The sequence below is a fragment of the Phalacrocorax carbo genome, chromosome 1 (assembly GCF_963921805.1).
Source record: "Phalacrocorax carbo chromosome 1, bPhaCar2.1, whole genome shotgun sequence".
NCBI lineage: Eukaryota > Metazoa > Chordata > Aves > Suliformes > Phalacrocoracidae > Phalacrocorax > Phalacrocorax carbo.
The window spans coordinates 189,259,457-189,279,177 of NC_087513.1; the positions used below are offsets into that span (position 1 = coordinate 189,259,457).

At 43.8% G+C, this 19,721-nt stretch overlaps 1 long non-coding RNA gene across 1 annotated transcript; it reads right to left on the reverse strand.

Annotated features, from left to right (window-relative positions):
* Nucleotides 1-706: 706 nt before the first annotated feature.
* On the reverse strand, nucleotides 707-17,910 carry LOC135310123 (uncharacterized). Its single transcript, XR_010370370.1, has 4 exons — nucleotides 17,008-17,910; nucleotides 5,600-5,704; nucleotides 1,320-1,419; nucleotides 707-945 (listed from the first exon to the last, which is right to left on the reverse strand). It is a non-coding gene; the product is annotated as an uncharacterized LOC135310123 (long non-coding RNA).
* Nucleotides 17,911-19,721: the final 1,811 nt, after the last annotated feature.

Here is a 19,721-nt window from a genome sequence, read left to right on the forward strand (position 1 = left end):
CTCTTGTACTGTGAGGGCTGCCTCTGCGTCCTTTCATTTCAGCCTGGAGCCACATGTAATCCTAGTGCATTCAGTTTCCATGGGAGGTGGACTTTTCATTTCAGTGGACTCATTTTAACATGCTTCTGTGTTAAAAAAGTAAACCTGAAAGCAATTAAGCAGAGCCTGTTACAGGTAAAATTAAGTAGGTAAAATCACTTCAGTTTTCACCAACGCAAATCACTGGTTCTGCTGGTTAAAATACCTCCAGCTGATTTGAAAGCAAGAGCCAACGTTCAGCATTGCACAGATGCACAAAAAGGTGTGAAATCTGCAGGCATCTGATGAAATTAGTACAGACTTCCACAAAACACTGAAAATGGCCTTATGAGGAATGTCATAAGAAGCCTGGGAATGGAGTTTGGGGCAGGACCCAGGCTCAGGCCAGGGCTTGCTGGGGAGCAGCTGCAGCTGAGCCTGAGGGCAGCTCACCCTTGCACTGCATCATGCTTGGGGGTGCAGCCCCCTGGCCGCTGTGCTGCCATGCTGGGGGTCTGGCCAGCCCCACCTCTACCTCTTCCAGCCCATCTGAAGGTGGTGCAGGACATGTCAGAAAAATTGCAAAGCAAGATACTGCTCATTTCTTTTTCTCATTTAGTGTATGTTGATGACCCATCTAAATAATTTCCAAGACAAAATAAATTTGAAAATGAAACGACACCACGGCTCTGCTCCCATTTCATTGATTTGCCTTCAGACTACTCTGCCCCTATTGCTACAGAGCTGGGCTGGGGTTTCTCTTTGTCTGTTGTTAAGTCCCAAGCTGGCTCGATGGACTCTAACCTCAGTCATTAATATCAATTACCATAAGGACAGCTGCCTTGTTCTCCTTGTCAGAACTTCAGCACGGAGGGTAATAGATGGCTTCGGGCTGGCCTCCTGCCAAGAGGGCTCCATTGTTTTCATCTGTGATACACGAGGAAGAAAATAATGGGGTTAAATTAATTTGATTAGACCGAGCTCAGCCTAGCGTAGCATTCAGGCTCTAATTTTGCTCTTCTACAGTATGATTTTACATCCCTGAAATCAGCACAGGTTTAGCTATTGATTTAAGGCTTATTTAGAAAGTCAATCACTCCTTTTAAGCTTTATAGCCTCCACCTAGACTCTCTCAGAGCTGGGCATGTTGACTTTATATTATATATATTCTATTTTTATTAACAAATATGAAATAAGTTTTGAAAGAAAAAGATGGAGATCTATTATTTCCAGACAGTGACATTTTTGCAGCTTGGCAAAGCAGTGAGTATTTAATACAGAAATTCTTCCTCCTGACACACATCGCCTGGTTTTTTTCCTTCTCATGCACAGTGTAGCATCTTCTGCCAGTTCTGCACTTGTACCAGCCACAGAAGCCTCACACGCCGGCACAGCAAAAGCCTACAAAAGAATCAAATAAAGAATAGTGGAGAATGTCTTACACAGATCTTTGTCACATACAAGAGAGCCACAGTGTGCACCAAAGAGATTTTTGCTGAGAGAAAAGGAGAAAAAATGTGACAGCTTAATATATGTACTGTTAAAGTTAATGGGAAAAATCCAAATGGCTTTAGTCAGTCTTGTGCGGGGCTCCAGTCTTTTACTGCAGAGATTTTAGGTTCTAAGAGCTGTATCCTTGCTTGGTGTCAGTTGGCATAATTCCATCTGGAGCTCCACCAGTCTACCCTTTTGAATGTCTAGCCCATGTGAGGTGCTAGCTTTATTTCAACACTGAATGAACTGATTAAAGAAGAAAATCACTATATAAAATGCTCAAAGAGACCATGAAGTTGAATCTGGCTCTGTTGCAGATGTAGAAACTCCATAGCAGCATTGTATAAGGAGCTATTCATGTTTAAATGTGCTGGCAGAAAAAAAAACAGGCTGTGGCATAGTAAATAACTATTTTGAGCATTTACAGAACCCCAATGAGGCCAACCTAGAGAATTTTGCATTTTCAGATGTGAAGATTGCTATTTTTCAATTCAATTTACATAATTACTATAACAAAATGTATATAATTTCACAAAGACAGACATGACTTTTTTGACACAACAAAATTGCTATTACATATTAATGCTAGAAATCTATCAGGGTGAAATTTTATGTAATGAGGAATTTTTGTGCCATTAGATTTGAAGAAGGCTCTATGGATTATCTTACTGGAAAGATGAACACCAAAGATGCAGAGATACAACAGTGATGAGCTCTGAATCAATACGCTGCTAAATTAAGCAACAAATCTGGCCATTAGACCAAGAAAACCACTGGAAAAACCTGCTCCATGGAGAATGACTGCATAGAACCTCATTCAGATGGGCAACCATATCAGCCAGGCTGGCCTACTTGAAGAGGAGTCTCCAGGTGTGGTTGATTTAAAAAAAAAAAAAAAAAAAGCAAAGATGTGCAAGGGGAAATATTTAGCAATTCAGTAAATCAGCAATATTTACAGACATGCTTACCCTGTTATCTCAAAAAGGGCACTTTTCATGGCAGCAGAAGGAAGCATATATACCATCTTTTGTAGGTTTCAGCTTTCAGCTATGCACTTGTGTCAAGGACTAGTTTTTATTATGTGTGTAGAGTCATCCTCCCACAATGAGCTTCATCAAATCCTTATCAAAAGTTTTAGGGCAAGGAGAAATAAGTGAACATACTTTTCTACCTGTTAGGACCTGTAAGACTGTGTATTCACAGCAACACTGAACTAGTTCAACTTCTGAGTACATTTCACAGGCTGTACAAAGGGGGCAAAAAAAAAAAAAGGAGAGCACTTTTCCCTACCCCTGAGAAATATCCAGAAATCGAGAGGTCTGACATGAATCTAAAGTTTCCTGACATCTTCCTTCCTGCTATGCAGACTGTTGGTGCAATAACAAATACTTTGGTATGTTAAGCTAGGGTAGTAGGTTTTTTATATCTTCCAGTGGGTGCTGTGGATGGATTTGTAACCACCTCGACTAGCTGAAGGACATTTAAGAGCAGATGTTTAAGCATAAATTTTTCTGTAATGTAAGACCTCGCCCAGCTGTAAAACCTATTCATGCTGAAAAAAACATTGTGAGGTATCTGAGGATCTTCTGGAATTATGGTTACTATAAATTGAGAGTAGTAAAGATTGTTGGCTAAGCTTGAATAAGGGGAACGGCACTTGGCTTTCTTATACACAATGGAATTTGTAATAAGAGATGTTCTGCCATCTTCATTTTATCCCATAAATGTAGAGGCACATGTATAAAAACAACTGACAGTTTAAAAATAGTGGAGCTGAAGGCCATAAGGCAGAGAGATTTGTGGCTGCTCCTATAGTTTCCTGTTCATGTAGCATGAAGGAAGACAAAATGTCAAAACAGAACCGAGAAAAGAAAAAGTCATGCTGTCCTTTCTGTCTCAGGAGCAGATTTACCCTCCCAAGAGCAGGGACCGGCTCTTGGGCTCTCTGTGTATTTTGTGGAGAAGCTTGAGGTAAAAAAACCCATGGAGCTGCAAACATGGCAAAGCCTCCTGGAAAGTAAACACCGCACAGATAAAAACAGGTTCATTGAGTATTTCCAGAGGAAGAAAAAGATCAGTTATCTGAAGGAAAGCAAGTTCTGACTCAATTTATTTCTGTTTCTGGAAACAAAATGAGGGTTTCTCACTAAGCAGCTCAGCAAGCTGCAAAACATCAGCAACTTCAAAGGAAGAGGGGGCTGCTACTGGTTTGCTCCATTCAACAGGAGTGCTTGGTCTGCTCCAAGGAACAGCCCTGCTGCTTTCCTAACTCCATTCTAATCTCTCCTGGGCTGTTTGCAGCCACAGCAGCAGAAAAAGAGGGCTGCCAAGGACTTGCCTATGCCTTCTGAATTAGTCGGCCTGTTTGAGCAAGAGAGAGGCCTTATAGCCCCCGCGGAGACATGCTGTCCTCTGTCAGCTGCCAGTGGCACCAAGCTGCTCTTTGCCAGCTCTCTTCTCTTTGTTGTGTGTTGGAAGGTCCCTGCTGGGGACTCCCCTGTGACCCTGGTGCAGCGCAGAGATTGAATTGCACATAATGTGCTGCTGGTTCCCCTGCAGGTGCCAGGGAGCGGAGTGGAAGCATGCAGGTGACAGTACCTAATCCCATGCACATTTTTGTGTGGCAAGAGGTTACGGCAATGGATCCCTGGTGGCAGGTGTGGTAAAGGCCTGGGAAAGTTGGGAAATGCATCTCCAAGGAAGGGTGAGGGTGCTGGGGAGTTGCTTGTCTCACTGGCAGAGGCGAGGGGGAACAGAAGGGAAGGATATCTGGTGCTGCCCTCTACTGTCACCTTACAGCAGGCTGGGAGATCCTCCAAGTGGAGTTCCTACATGTCCTCCGGTCAAGCATCGCAGGAGCACATATTGCTCAGCCTGGCTATTATCCACCAAAATGTTCGTTTAGGAGCTCAACCTGTTTGCCATGGTTTGCTCTAAAAATGATTTTGCTCGTCCATCTTAGCTTGGAGTTCCTCCTTATTGCAGAGTGGTGTCTTCAGCCTGACCTTGGCCGGTGCTGTGCAGCAGTGCTGGGTGCTTTGTGTCCCAGTAGCATGAGTGAATCAGCAGCGGTGGAAAGTATGGGCCTTGCAGGGGGGGTGGGGTGTCACACCGGGAGGGGCTCGTGGGGGCCTGCTCAGAGAGCAGCTTTGAGCCCCACTTTACAGCCTCACCCTCCATGCTCCACTGACCTGGTGCTGGAGAGCTGCAAGCAGGCTCTGGCACGTGCAAGCACCTTACCTGCCTGCTGATGACACTGTGCTGGGAAAGCTTTTTAGGAGAAACAACCTGCAGTCCTGCTTTGAGTTTTTGGAAGCTGTTCAACATTATTTCCACATTGCCAGGAAAACACATGGCCCAAACTTAGGAGCTTAATAATCACTTTAGCCCTCAACAGCAACTGATAGTGGCTTATCTTCTCAGGCTTGTCTACATTGCCTACTAAATGATAATCCTAATTACAGCCCTAATTATGTTTCTGCCCAGAATATTTGTAGATAACCTTAACTCTTGATCTGTTTAGTCTAGTTTTCCAGGTGGCAACAGATTTAAAAACAGGTTTTTAAACAAGATATGACTATTACATTTCTAATAATAGGAGAGTGTGATCTCAACATTGCCTGTTATTTACTGGCACGTGGTACAATCAGTTGACAGTGGTGGTTGTGAACACAAGCTTATAAATACAAGTTCACTTTTTAATTGCCTGATTTAACTCTTTGCATAGTGAATTGGATCTGAGGTTTTGGGGGTTTTTGTTTGTTTGTTTGTTTGTTTTTTAATTCCTCTGCTGAAATAACAGTATTTCAGACACTTTCAGTATTTCAGATATTTCAGATTAGGAGCACGTATCTTGTGTGCCAGGCATTGTTTTGAAACTTGTCTCTCAAGAAACCACTGGGGTCCTGGGCAACACATACCTTTTTTTGTCCCAGCTCTTTTATCTCTTACAGGAATATCTGAGGTAGAGATGTGCTCTTATGGGTTCAGTCTTCACTCTCCAGATGTTCCCTGGAGCACAGTATTTGTGGCCAAGATTACAACAAGAGTCGTAAAAAAGACTTGAGGTCTACAGAAAATGCCTTACAGGGAAAGCCTTGAAGAGCCTGAAGGTCTGCTTAGCAAAATCACGGCTTAAATGGTCAGTCAGTTGGCTTGAATGGTCAGTTAAAGGTCAGTCTCACTTCTGTTCCTGGTAAAATTATGGAGAAGATTATTCTGGTGGTTAGTGAAAAACACCTGAAAGACAACACAGTCATTGGTCCTAGCCAGCATGGGTTCATGAGGGGAAAGTCCTGCCTAACAGATTTTATTTCCTTCTATGACAAAGTTACCCACCTAGGTGACCAAGGGAAGCCAGTCAATGTAATCTTTTTGGATTTCAGTAAAGCTTTCAGTACTGTCTCTCACAGTGTCCTCCTGGACAAAATGTCCAGCATACGGCAGGATAAACGCCTAATGTAGTGGGTGAGCAATTGGCCAACGGCTCAGGCTCAAAGGGTCATGGTAAATGGGATTACATAGGGCTGGCGGCCAGTCACTAGTGGGGTTCCACAGGGATCCATCTTAGGGCCGGTACTCTTTAATCTCTTTGTAAATGACTTGGATGCAGGACTGGAAGGAATACTAATTAAGTTTGTTGATGACATGAAATTGGGAGGAGCTGTTGACACTCTCAAGGCCAGAGAAGCCCTGCAGAGAGCTCTGGACAGACTGGAGAGATGGGCAATCACCAATATTATGAAGTTTAACAAGAGCAAGTGCAGAATTTTACACCTGGACCATGGCAACCCTGGATGTACAGACACACTGGGGAACGAGAGGCTGCAGAGCAGCCCTGCAGAGAGGGACCTGGGGGTTCTGGTCAACGATATGTTGAACATGAGCCGATAGTGTGCCCTGGCAGCCAAGAGGGCCAACGATGTCCTGGGGTGCATCAAGCACTGCATTGCAGCCGGTCATGGGAGGCGATTGTCCCACTCTACTCTGTGCTGGTACAGCCTCACCTTGAGTGCTGTGTGCAGTTCTGAGTGCCACAGTACATTAAGGATATAAAGCTACTACAAAGTGTCCAGAGGAGGGCCACGAGGTTGGTGAAGTGTTTAGAGGAGAAACCGTATGAGGAGTGACCAAAGTCACTTGGTTTGTTCAGCCTGGAGAAGAGGAGACTGAGGGGAGACCTCATTGCAGTCTGCAGCTTCCTCACAAGGGGAGGAGGAGGGGCAGGCGCTGATCTCTTCTCTCTGGTGACCAACGACAGGACCTGAGGGAATGGCAGGAAGACATGCCAGGGGAAGTTTAGGTTGGATATTAGGAAAAGGTTCTTCACCCAGAGGGTGGTGGAGCACTGGAACAGGCTCTGCATGGAGGCAGTCAGACAGGCTAATGCACTTTCTTATTTGCTCATGCCTAGTTCCTCCCCACTTACTGACTTACTATGGGTTAGTTTGGGTTCAGGAAGCAGGATTTGTTAAGGCATTTGGAATTTTCCTGACAGATACTGAGGGGTCATCTAATCACCATTTGTCATCATCATCTGTAGGTAATTACTACTTCTTATTAGTCCTTAAAACCATGGAAAACTTTGCTGCTTTAGTAAAATTTTTCGATGTGCAGAAACTGATTAGCAGATCAAATAAAAGGTTTGTGCATCTGAGCAATGAGGTTGCCACAAGGTCCAGCTTTAAGCCTCAGCTTCAAAGTGTAATTTATAACCCAATGTGAGATGCATAGACCCTGCATAGTGCTTGGGAGAGGTGATCAAACCTGGAAAATGATCCAAAATAGCTGAACACTGAGTAGAGGGCTGATTAAAGGTGATAAACACTAGCCCAGGGATAGATGACAATGAAAGGCCAGTGTCAAGGATTCCCCTTTGAATTATTTTTCATTGACCAGAACAGGGGAATGATCTTGGACCCAGGGCTTTTTCCTCCAAAGTAAGTGCCAGACCTGCTGCCCCTTCCTGTGTTTTCTCTCTTCATTTTGATATTCATTTCACATTTTGTATCACTCCCAGGGGAGCAGAGGGGAGTGCAGCCCCATGAGTGGACCCAGAGAAGTGGAAAGTGGGAAGTGGAACCACCTCAGGATAGGCAGGATGAGCTATGTCAGTGCAGGGTGGCACTGGATTCTGCTGTCTGGCTGCCTGCAGACATTCACTGACCAACAGTTTCCTCAGCGCCAGGCTACATGTTCAAATCGCATGGGACTGAGGGGTACCAGGAATATACCATACAAACTGAGGGACAGGCAAGCTCCAACACTACCTGCAGGTCAATGATAAGAGTAGTGTCCAGCAGTCCCAGGCTCCCTTGTAGGAATGAAACCAAATTCTCCTTTGCTGGGCCCCTTCCACCTGTAGCTAAAGATCTGGATTTCACATCAGCCTCTGCATTGCCTCAACCCAGCTTTCAGGTAACCTCACCTCAGCAATAATAGCTGCCTTTAAACCCCTTAAGACCTCCTTCAGTCTGTGGCTGATAGGCTCTTGTTGGCCTTTTTCCCTCCCAGAAAAGTAACAGTGAAAACCTACTGCCAGTAATGGGATAAGCAACACCAGCATGACAACACCTGAAGACCCAGAGGTCTCTGCCACTGGCAATCTTATTGCACTGAACGTGCTAACACAAAATAGCTGTTACCTGAGAGCACTCACTAGAGGTGGTCCTCAAGGAGCCTAGTCAAGACAATTCCTGTTTTCTGCCCCTTGCCTGAGCTTAGAGACAAAGTGCTCCAGATGTGGTCTTACAAGCGCCAGACAGCGGAAGAGGCACTTTCCTGGACCTATCTGGCTAGAGTCTTGCTAAGGCAGCCCAGGAGGTAGTTGACCTTCTTTGCAGCAAGGGCATGTTGCCCTTGTTTCCCACGAGATCCTTTTATGCAAAGCTCTTTCACAGACAAACATGTCTCAGACTGTCCTGCTTCCATCCCAGATGCAAGACTTCCTCTTGCTGAACTTTACAACGTTCCTTTTGGCTTGTTTCTCCAGCCTGTCCAGGCTCCTCTGAATTGTGGCCCACAAAATTGCTGAGGGCATGTTCCGCCCCATTATCCATATTGTTAACGAAGACATGAGAAAACAAGTACTTGTCCCAGTACTGATCCTTCAGGGACCCCAGTAGTAACTGTGTAAGAACTGACCGCAACATCTCAGAAGTGAGCAGCTCCTGCAGAAGTGAAAGGTTTCAGAATCATAGAATCATTAAGATTGGAAAAGACCTCTAGGGTCATCAAGTGCAACTGTCAATCCAACACTACCATGCCTCCTAAACCATGCCCAAAAAATGCCTGAAAATATTTTGTTATTGTGCCTGAAAATTTTTATTGCCTAGAACCAAGGCAGCTGTAACACTTCAAGGGATGCAGAAGATGCAGAGCTGAGCCAAGCTCCCTCTCAGGTCTCACGCTACACTCCCAGGCCATATATGCATTTTTTAAAGAAGCTGGAAGGGACAATTTCTTAGCTGGTATCAATCAGAATAGCTTGCTGGGATGATGCTGAAGAGATGCAGATAACCCTGGATCTTCCGCTCCTCCCAGAAGAGGGTTCAACCCAGTAAATTCCATTACCTTAAATTGATCTGGGCAGGATAAGCCCCAGTGAGCTTCATTGTTAAAAAATCTTTACTGTAATTTTTAGGGAAGGAAAAATAAGCATGCTGTTTTAAAGATGACTTCCACTGTAGAGTTGCATTCTCCATTAGGCTGCCTTTCATTTTGTTTCCAATGTTTGGTATCTCCATCAACATGTTAGGTGCAGGTCTGACAGACAGCTGCTATTCTTGGTCTTGTCAACACATTTCACTGTAGTAAAATGACAGTCACAGCTGTGACTCATTACAAGAAAACGGCCTAAATATAAAATAAAGACTGGGTCAAAAAAGCCACAAGAGTTAAAAAGAGGCTGAGATTAATAGCATGACTAAGAACAGGCCTAGGCTTTGTGAAGCAGATGAGAAAGGCTGCTATTGCTTTCCCCATCTTCCAAATAAGTATAGAGCAAGACTTTCCGAGAAAAGGTTTCCCTTCAAGGAGTGAGTCCGTCAGCCCTCGCCAAGAGCCTTAGAACACCTGCAGACTCGGTTCCTGGATGCGCCCATGCACAGCGCAGAAGCAGACTGAATTATGGCAGAAAGATAACAAAGTGACTATGTGCACCCACAATTTTGATCTCTTTTTATGGGAAGTTAGTCATGCTTTACGGTAGGGTGTATTCATTAATAGGTTAAGAAATGATTCTTGCATCTTTTAATAAATTACTAATTTTGTAGAGTCCAACAGTTTCTGAATCACTTATCAGAAGAACTTCCTACCAGCTTTAACACTTTCTCTCTGTTTCAGTAAAGCTGCTTTAAAAAGTCATGCTGTTCATGTCTTCAACATTGTTTATAAACTGTATTATAGTCATATCTAAAATAGAGGCCAAAAAAAATTTATGACCTAGTGGCAACAAGTGGCTTAACGTGCAGGCCTCAGCATCATGGGTCCTTGACTTCTATATCCATCCCTGTTAATGACTCACTGAAAAGTGCTCTGTGAGGTCTCATTTCATCTCCTCTATCCCCATGCCCCCACAATGGCAATCTGAGGTGTGTGCGTAATACCCTGAAGAAATAAAGCTTAACATTTAGGGCTGTGGTCAAAATTTCTCTTCTTTCTGAGGGCACTGCAGTGCTATTTTATATGGTAGACCTTACATGCTTCTCTATGGTAGTCTTACATTCTTCAACTATAACTCAAAACTAAATAGAAAAGCAGTTCTCCCATTCACCATGTGGCACAGAGATTTTGGATTCCATGAACAGATTGCTGTGGCTATAGCACTGGAGAAAGCTGAATGTAGGCTTGTAGAGGGGCTGCCCTTCAGGTCTGCCTCTTCTTCCTACATATTAGAGCTTTGGAATAGCTGTAGATTATCCACAGTGCCTTTTGCCAGCATCAGAGCTGAATATATGGCAGAGGAGGAGAAACAAAGATGAGGGGTTTCAGGGTAGAGCTGATGAGAAGACTCATAGGAAACAGAGCTTGGAAAATCCACCTAGGCCATCCAGCCTACTCCCCACCATTACCACCAACACCATGCCAGAGCAGCAGTTCCTGTCTTTCCCAGCAAACTTTGGCCTAACCCATTCCCCAAATGGAATTTCCAGTTGAAATGTGCGACAGTTCAGATGTGGAAACAGGTTGCCCCATGTGACCTCCTCATTAAAAAAGGGGAGCCAGGTAAAGGTGCAGAACATGCAGAGAAGTGAGTAGATCTGGTGCTACTGAGTAGTGTGTCACACCCATGGGGCATGCCTGATCTCCTTCGCCAGGGAAGAGCTAAAGGTAGGGTGCATGAAAAGAGTAGTCAAACCTATTGCTCAGCAGTGTGAAAGCTGAGGATCTGCTCATTTTTGTACCCAGCTCCTCTGCTGTATTAACAGCATGTCCTCAAAGTGGCCAAGGTCATATCTTTCTCCCAGAGTTCACCTCTGGCCAAACATATGACAATGAAAGATGCAAAGCACCGTACTTCAGGGTGCTCTGAACTCCGAGGATTTAGAGACAGCCTTGAATCTGGGGCTGGCTATGAACATACAGCAGTACGTGACGCAGCATTTGTGGGAGCACAAGCTTCCTTGCCTGTGTAGCCTCTTCCAACACAAAGTTTCTCTTCTGCTGACCGGGAGCAAGAGGGGAGTGAGTGCTGCAGGATCAGAACCTGCCACTCAAGAGTGTGTTCTTCATTTTAAATAGTCTCACTGTGGGAAATCAGTACCAAACAGTAAAAAAATCAAAGTCTGATGCTTTGTAAGAGACATGAAGGTCCTGCTTTATGTAACCATCTTCAGTAGTGTGGAAACTGCTCTGTCTTCCCTGTTCTCTTTGCAGCAAGAGAGTATAAAGTAGCAGAATAACTAAGACTTCTTCCATTGTTCTATAACAGAAAACATTTTTAAAGAAGGGTTGTCACCTCATTAGCTAGTATAACAACCTATATCCTAGTTCCTATATGAAGTTTCACCTCCAGCTCAACCTTCCTGCAGTCACTCAGGCGTAGTGCAAGTTAAGTGAGATTGCAAACATGTGGGAAGAAAGCTGGAGGGATTGTCCACATCCAGATCCTGTGGAAAGTGTGGACTCATATAGAACCTGCTTTGCAGATTAAGCTGCTCTCATCTGCCTTGCTTTAAGCAGAAGGGTTAGCCTAGATGATCTCCTGAGGTCCCTTCCAAATTGAACGGTGATGAGATTCTGTGATCTGGAAAAGTCTGCCAAACACTGGGAAACCAGGTAAAAATGGAAAATTTCTTCCATGCTGGTTTTGTGACTCTATCCCTTAGTTTTCTTTTGTTTTTATTAAAAATAAAACAAAGTGAAACATTTGGCTTCTGGTTGAGCAAAATGTTCTTTTCAACAAGCAAATGAAATATTTCAGTTTTTCATTTTGGCAAGAAAACCCCCAAAATATTGGTTTTGGCTTTAGCTGTGTTTTGCCACTGAACTGCAAAATCAATTATTTGCATAGCCCTAAGTGTAAGGTAAATCTCATCAATCTTCATAAAGAAACTTAACAACCAAATCTATTCAATGAAAGGATACATTTACTGGCAGAGATGTGATATATTAAGACTGTTTTCCAGCAGTTAAGAGTCCTCAAATTCTGCAAAGCCCATGAAAACCAGTACTAGAGGGCAAAGGAGCTCATGTGCTTTAATCTCGTAATAGAAACTACAAATATAACCTCTGGAACTAAATATCACCCTTTGAATGTTTTCTTCTCGAGCCTAGGTCTGCTGCTAAGAGAGAAGGAAATAGAAATGCTCAGTAGCAAATGGTATCCCCGTCACAATCTTTTAGTGTTTCTTGTGTGTATTTAAATGGTTTACGGTATAACTTAATGAAGCTGTTATCTCTTAGCCATAGGATAAATACTTGTCCTGAAAAGCTCAGCTCTTTGCAAAAGCAAACAAGGTTTTTAGAATAGGTTGAGGAAAAATATGAATAATCTTACGAGCATTTTAATGAAAAAAATCCCTCTGTACTTTGACATTTTTTACTAATTCTGCATTTCTGTAAGTCATTTCAGAGCATGATTTCTTTTTTTTTTTTTTCATTTTATGTTCTTAAATGGCAAAATACAAAGCACAGGAAACTGAAGAGGGAATTAGAAGCCCCTGCTCAGTCACAGTTATGGTGCCAATGGGATCACAGAGATGCAGTTGGAGCTTGACTGACTGCTAGTGCCATGGACTGTCTTTAGGAAGGTCAGAGAGAGGAGGTGATGAGGGAGGCTTCAACTCTGGACAAGAGTGGCTTGAGAGTACGAAACTTTGCAGTGAAATGGGTAACAAACCAGTCAACTGATTATTTGTCAGGATCATCCCAACCCTATTCCCTGGGAAGGTTATGGGGCAAATTTTCCTGAAGCCATGTCCAGGCACATGAAGGAGATAAAGATTACTGGGAACAGCCAGCATAGACTTACCAAGGGCAAATGATGCCTGACCAGCACGATTGTGTTCTTTGATGAGATGGCTGGCTCAGAAAACAAGAGAAGACCGTTAGCAAGGCTTCAGCAAGGCTTCAGGCAGTCTCCCATAATGCTGCTGTGGTCAAATTGGGGACATCTGGACTAGGTGGATGGACTACAAGGATGGCAAAAAAACCTGGCTGGGCTGCATCACTTAAAGAATAGAGGCCAATGGCTTGAACTGGTGACCAGTTATAAGTCACATTCCTTAGGATTTGATAAAGGGGCTGATACTGTTCAATATCTTTATTAATGGCATGTATGATGAGACAGAATAAACCCACAGCATGTATGCTAATGACACCAAACTGGGGGAAGAAATAGAAAGTAGGGCTACTATTCAGTGACATCTCAGCAAGCTGATGAAACAAGCTGACAGAAACCTCTTGAAGATCAACAAATGTGAGTGCAAAGGTGGAGTAACACTAAGCACCACTACAGGCTGTGGAAAAACTGCCTGGAAAGCAGCTCTGCAGGCTATAATCTGAGGGTCTAGGTGGACAACAAATTTGGGTGAAGAACGTCAACAGGATCCTGAACGGCATCAGCAAATGTCAGCTGGTTCAGGGAAGTGATTTTTCTTTCCATTTGACACTTGTGAAACCACTCCTGTAGAACTGTGTCCAGTTTGGGTAGTTGTCCAAAGAGGTTGGGGAAATCTGCATCTTTGGGTATAATCAGATCTCGACTGGACAGGTCCCTCCAACCTCTGATCTAGCTTTAAACTTGGCTCTCCTTTGAGAACAGGGCTGGATGAGGTGACTGAAGTGGTCTTTATCATCCTATTTTTTTCTATTAATTTCTACTTAGTTTGACAGTCAGGTATTATTGTTTGAGGCCCCAGTTGCAGTATTGTTTAGAATGGCTGGTGGTTTTTGAGGGTGAAGTGCTCACAGGTGTAGAGGGTAAGCAATGGATGCAGCCTCTCTTCATTGCTACAGTTTATTCTTGCCCAAAAGCACCAAATGTCTAGGCACCTCCTTGAGCTTCCTTACAAAGTGAGCAAAGTGCATAACTGCTTTACATCACAGGTGGTGAAAGACATCCTGGACCAGCTTGCGGATGATCATATCATCACTTCCCACTGCTTGGGAAAGAGTTCTATTCACCAGGTTATCTGCTACTCTTGGTGTAGGCACTGAGAGTGAAACGAAGAGGTCTCTAGAAAACTGAGGCATCTCCAGCCCACATGATTTATTGGATCAATCCTTTAGTGCCTTCTGAATGACACATATCTGAAGTTCTCAGATGAGTAGCAAATGAAGCATATTTTAGCACAGTACTGCAAAAATGTCAGTGACACTTGATAAGCTCATCTGTCAAGCAAAAAGAGAAATCAGCAATAGCTACTGAGAACAAAATGCTCTTTTACATCTGCAAAAAACCAAATGCTTCTGCTGTGTCTCATCAAAGCTAATTTTCCTTGGTTTTAAAGTGTTAAAAAAAATCTAAGACTTTAGCTCACAAAGAAATGATTAATTTTCTTTTTAATAAGCAGTTATGGCATTAGTCATCTCTTCTGATTCACAATGAAAGCTACGGGGCACAGTGGGATGTATTTACCCGGAGAGGTGTTGAATTTCGTCTGACATGTAGACTTTTTAAAGTATTATTACTTGAAGTTTTATGTGTGAAGGAAGAAAGGCACAAAGGCTTCGAAACTGGAAATGGCTGAGTATAGAGAAACAAATGGTGAGTCGGAAAAAATATTCTTCAGAAAGTCCTGGCTCTTCTTACATCAAAGGTCTCTTGTGTTTCTTTCTGCACACTTGTACCCCCTTTAAAACTTCCAGGAATACCAGCTCTGGCCCTCTGTCTCTTGGCAGGAGCTTCCCAAAAGATACCTCTCAACCCATGGCTCACCAGGATATGGTCCTTGTTTTCCTGTGCTTTCCCTGCCAGCTGCTACATATTGCTCAATGTTCACCTTCCTGGCTGTGCAGGCATCCGGTTTTGGTAGCATGGATGAGAGACTGCCTTATTCAAATACCTCCCAGCCACGTACATAGCTCCTGAGAACCAGGCTTAAAGGCATATATGAAGGCATACAATTCCCTTTCTTTCAGGAGTGCCACAACAGCCAGGCTTGGTACCTCCGTTAGGCTATTTCATAGAAACATAGAATCATTAAGGTTGGAAAAGACCTCTAGGATCATCAAGTCCAACCACCAACCGAACACTACCATGTCTCCTAAGCCATGCCCTGAAGTGCCACGTCTACACGTCTTTTAAATGCCACCAGGGATGGTGATTAAACCACTTCCCTGGGCAGCCTGTTCCAATGTTTGACAACCCTTTAGGAAGTTTTTCCTAATATGCAACCTAAACTTCCCCTGGCGCAGCTTGAAGCCATTTCTTCTCGTCCTATCTCTTGTTACTTGGGAGAAGAGTCCGACCCTCACCTCACTTCAACCTCCCTTCAGGTAGTTGTAGAGAGCAATAAGGTCTCCCCTCAGCCTCCTCTTCTCCAGGATAAACAACACCAGTTCCCTCAACCTCTCTTCATAAGACCTGTGCTCCAGACCCTTCACCAACTTCCTTGCCCTTCTCTGGACACACTCCAGCACCTCAATGTCCTTCTTGCAGTGAGGGGCCCAAAACTGCACACAGTAGTCAAGGTGTGGCCTCACCAGTGCTGAGTACAGGGGCACGATCATTTCCCTAGTCCTGCTGGCCACACTATTCCTGATACAAGCCAGGATGCCATTGGCCTTCTTGGCTGCCTGGGCACACTGCTGGCTCATGTTCAGCCGGCTGTTGACCAACACCCCAAGTCTCTTTCTGCCAAGCAGCTCTCCAGCCACTCTTCCCCAAGCCTGCAGCGTTGCATGGGGTTGTTGTGACCCAAGTGCAGGACCCGGCACCTGGCCTTGTTAAACCTCATACAATTGACCTCAGCCCATCGATCCAGCCTGTCCAGGTCTGTCTGCAGAGCCTTCCTACCCTCGAGCAGATCGACACTCCCGCCCAGCTTGGTGTCATCTGCAAACTTACTGAGGGTGCTCTCAACCCCCTCATCCAGATCACTGATAAAGATATTAAACAAGACTGGCCCCAACACTGAGCCCTGGGGAACACAACTCGTGACTGGGCACCAACTGGATTTAGCTCCGTTCACCACAACTCTCTGAGCTCGGCCATTCAGCCAGGTTTTTACCCATCGAAGAATACACCCGTCCAAGCCATGAGCTACCAGCCTCTTTAGGAGGATGCTGTTGGAGACAGTATCAAAGGCTTTGCTAATGTCCAGGTAGACAATATCCACAGCCTTTTCCCTCATCCATTATGCGGACCATCCTGTCATAGAAAAAGATCAGGTTGGTCAGGCAGGACCTGCCTTTCATGAAGCCATGCTGACTGGGCCTGATCACTTGGTTGTCCTGCACCTGCTTGGTGAGCGCACTCAAGATGAACCGTTCCATAACCTTCCCTGGTACCAAGGTCAAGCTGTCAGGTCTGTAGTTCCCCCGATCCTCCTTCCAGCCCTTCTTGTAGATGGACATCACATCACCAAGCCTCCAGATATCTGGGACCTCCAGATGGAGAGGGCTGGGGTGCTGGTCCTCTCATAGGAGGTCTGGGTCATGATGTGACAAGGATCTTTAGCAGACCTATGCTTATGTGCTCTCTGATTTTTTGCTGATGGGTTGGGGACAGTTTCTAAACCACAAATTTGTCCCAAACGTCACCAGTTTTTACACATATGTTATGCATAAGGTGGTGGGTACCATTAGCATCCCTCTGTCTTTAAATACAGCTCTGAAGTTAAACTGGCCTTTTCCATGTACGTGCACATTCTAGAAGGGTTTGAAGAGGAATTAAAAATTGATTCTAATTCTATATAGTAAGGAAAAGCAGCTAAATAAAAAGTACTCATAATACTTAATTGTCTGAAGGAAAAGAAACCTGATGGAAAACCAGCAAGTTCTGAAAGTGCAGACTGTGTTGCAATGACTTTAGAAACAAAATACACAAACCTGAAAATGGAGACTGATTTTCCTGCTCCTCCTCAGCTTCCTCACAAGTCAAAGGAGTCAGAAGAGTTACACTAGCCACAGTGAGAAGGTGACTCAAACATAACCCTTTGCTCTCACCTTCCTGTCTCCTTCAAGCAGTCACTTCTCTCTTCAGAGCAGATGTGATGTGTCTAAGCATGTTGCCATGCTTAGATCAATGTTTTAAGGTTGGGGGTTTTTTTGATTGTTTGCTTTAAAAAGAGAGCGCTACCCACTGAATGTATATAATCTTAAACCCCACAGGTCAGAGCTCAAATTAAGAGAGAGGCTGGACTGGATTACAGCTAATAAGTAAATCTTTGAATGAGACAAGTTAGTAAATCATCTTTAAAACATTATACATCTGTATAATACTTGAAACATTCAACGTTTAGACCTTTGGTTTTACTCTTGCACTGTGACTCCTACATAGACCCACCTTTTCCTTTTTTTCTTTAGTCATTATTTCTTCTGCTCGCTTACTTGTGTTAGGTTGGTTTTTTTTAAGATTGTTTTGCATTTTTATCAGCCTGCAGACATTTTAGCTTGTTAGTCAGTTAAAAAATCTGTACCTGAAATTTCAGAGTAGCTCAAAAGCTTGCAAAGTTTAATGCTTATAAAAGTGAAAAAGCAACAGCACTGGCCTGACTCATACCCTGTAGGAGTAGGTGCTAGCATAAACCTCCCCACATATATCTGCTGGTTCATCTCAGCCCTTTTAACAAGCTGCAGTCTGTATTAACTCATTACAGTGCAGTAATCGCAAGATTTGTAAGAGACTCTTTCCTTTCCTGGGTGAAGACAGCTTCTTCAGCAGCTACTGAACTGAATGTTAGTGTTAGCAGTTTATATTATTGTATGCTATTAGAGTGCTTGAGCCAAAATGTGTCAGGTTTTGTGTTGAAAAATACTGTATGTGTTAGTAAATTTATAACTCACCAACCCCTTGCCAGATTTAGGGTGGATGTTGTATTTGCATGTGGTATGTTCCCTGCCTGCCTAGCCTCTCTTGTGCCCTACAGATACAGCCTGACCTGTGGCAGAAGCTCTGTTTCAAATATCTGACCAAAAGGATCATTTCTGCCCAAACACAACATGGATGTGGGAAATATACCCATATAAGAAGTGCTCTGTCATGCCTTTGCTTTGCATGGTGCTGCAGGAGTATTCAGGTAGATGGTACTTGGTTGCCACCTCTCCCCATGCAGAGTGTGCTGGGTGCCAGGGGTAGGCCAGGAGGTAAGTCATGCCATTTGGCTTGGACCTATATCGTAACTCTTGCTGGCACCGACCAACGAGGAATATTTATTCTGAATACCACTGTGCTGCTCTGGTCTGTGGCCAAGAGAGAAAAACAGGAGGAGGACCAGAAATCCTGTGCTTTGCTTTGAAAGTTCCTCCGTAGTTGCGTTTCCTCTCCAACAGGCCCCTAAAGGAGATGAGATGAGCATATGTTTATGTTTCCCTGTTGTTTTTTTTTTAAATGATCTTCATTTAAAGTGTTCATTCCGATTTTGTTAGTGGATTTTTATTTGGCTACTCAAAGTGTGTTCAAAGTCCTTTTCTCTCCACCCCCTTCCTGTTTTGGTTTTTTCCTTTTTTCTTTAGTGGTGTGAACATAAGTTATTGTAATTATTCTACTAGGACTATTCAAAATTTTTGTCTCTGCACTTGACTTCCTAGGTCCCTGTAGAACTGGTCTCATGTGCAGAAATCCACCATTTTGGAGAAAACAGGTGTAACAAAGGATGCTTGTTTAGGGCACTTTGGCCTTCAGGAAGAACAAGGGTCGAGATCACCAACAGGAGTGAGGTACCTGAGTGAGTTTAACAGTCTCGGCTAGCCAGGGTATGGTATGTGGAGCTGCAATGTGCCATATCACAGTATATAATGGGAGGCAAAGTGGCAGAATCTTGTCTAAAGTCACATTCTGGGATACTGCTGAATTTGTAAACCATTTATGCACTTACACAAAAAAAAAAAAAAAGAAAAAGAAAAAGCAAAGGGACAGAGGTGTATTTAGCTGAACTGTGAACAGCCTACTCCAGCATTACCTTGATTTTCTCATACTGATAACATCTGCAAGAAGAGGGTGTTGGAAATGAGAGCAAATCATTTTGCAAAATGAAAAAAAATCACATTCATCAATTTGCAAGTGATATAACTTCTTCTGGTATTTTCCCTTCAAATTAAAAACACTTGTCAGGCAGATTTCCAGCATAACATGTGGTGAATTTGTAGCAAAAATTATGATGAACATAAAGAAAACACTGTCAGGTTCGATTCAGCTCTATATTTGGGGTTTGGAGAAAAAAAAAGGGGGGGGACCAAAACCAATAGAAAGACTTATGGCTGGTTTGTTTTTTAACTTCAACAAAAATGGTTAAGGAAAACAAGAATGCAAACACTCTTGGTGGGGTGACCGTGAGTCACACTGCAGCTCTGTGTTGGTGCAGAGGTCCTTCAGCCACGGGACTGAGCTCCTCCTGGGACGCAGACCGCTGCAAAGTCTACGTGACCCAGCACAGGTTCGGCAGCTATGGCTTCCTCTGTGTTACCCGCCTCCCTCCCCCCAAAAAAAGTCTATAGGCACCTGTCTAAAAAACATGGCTTAAAAAAGCAGCTTGGCTGGCAGCCATCTTCTCCTCTGGGACAAATGAAGGAGAAGGGAGGGGGAGCTTTTACAGTGAAATTTA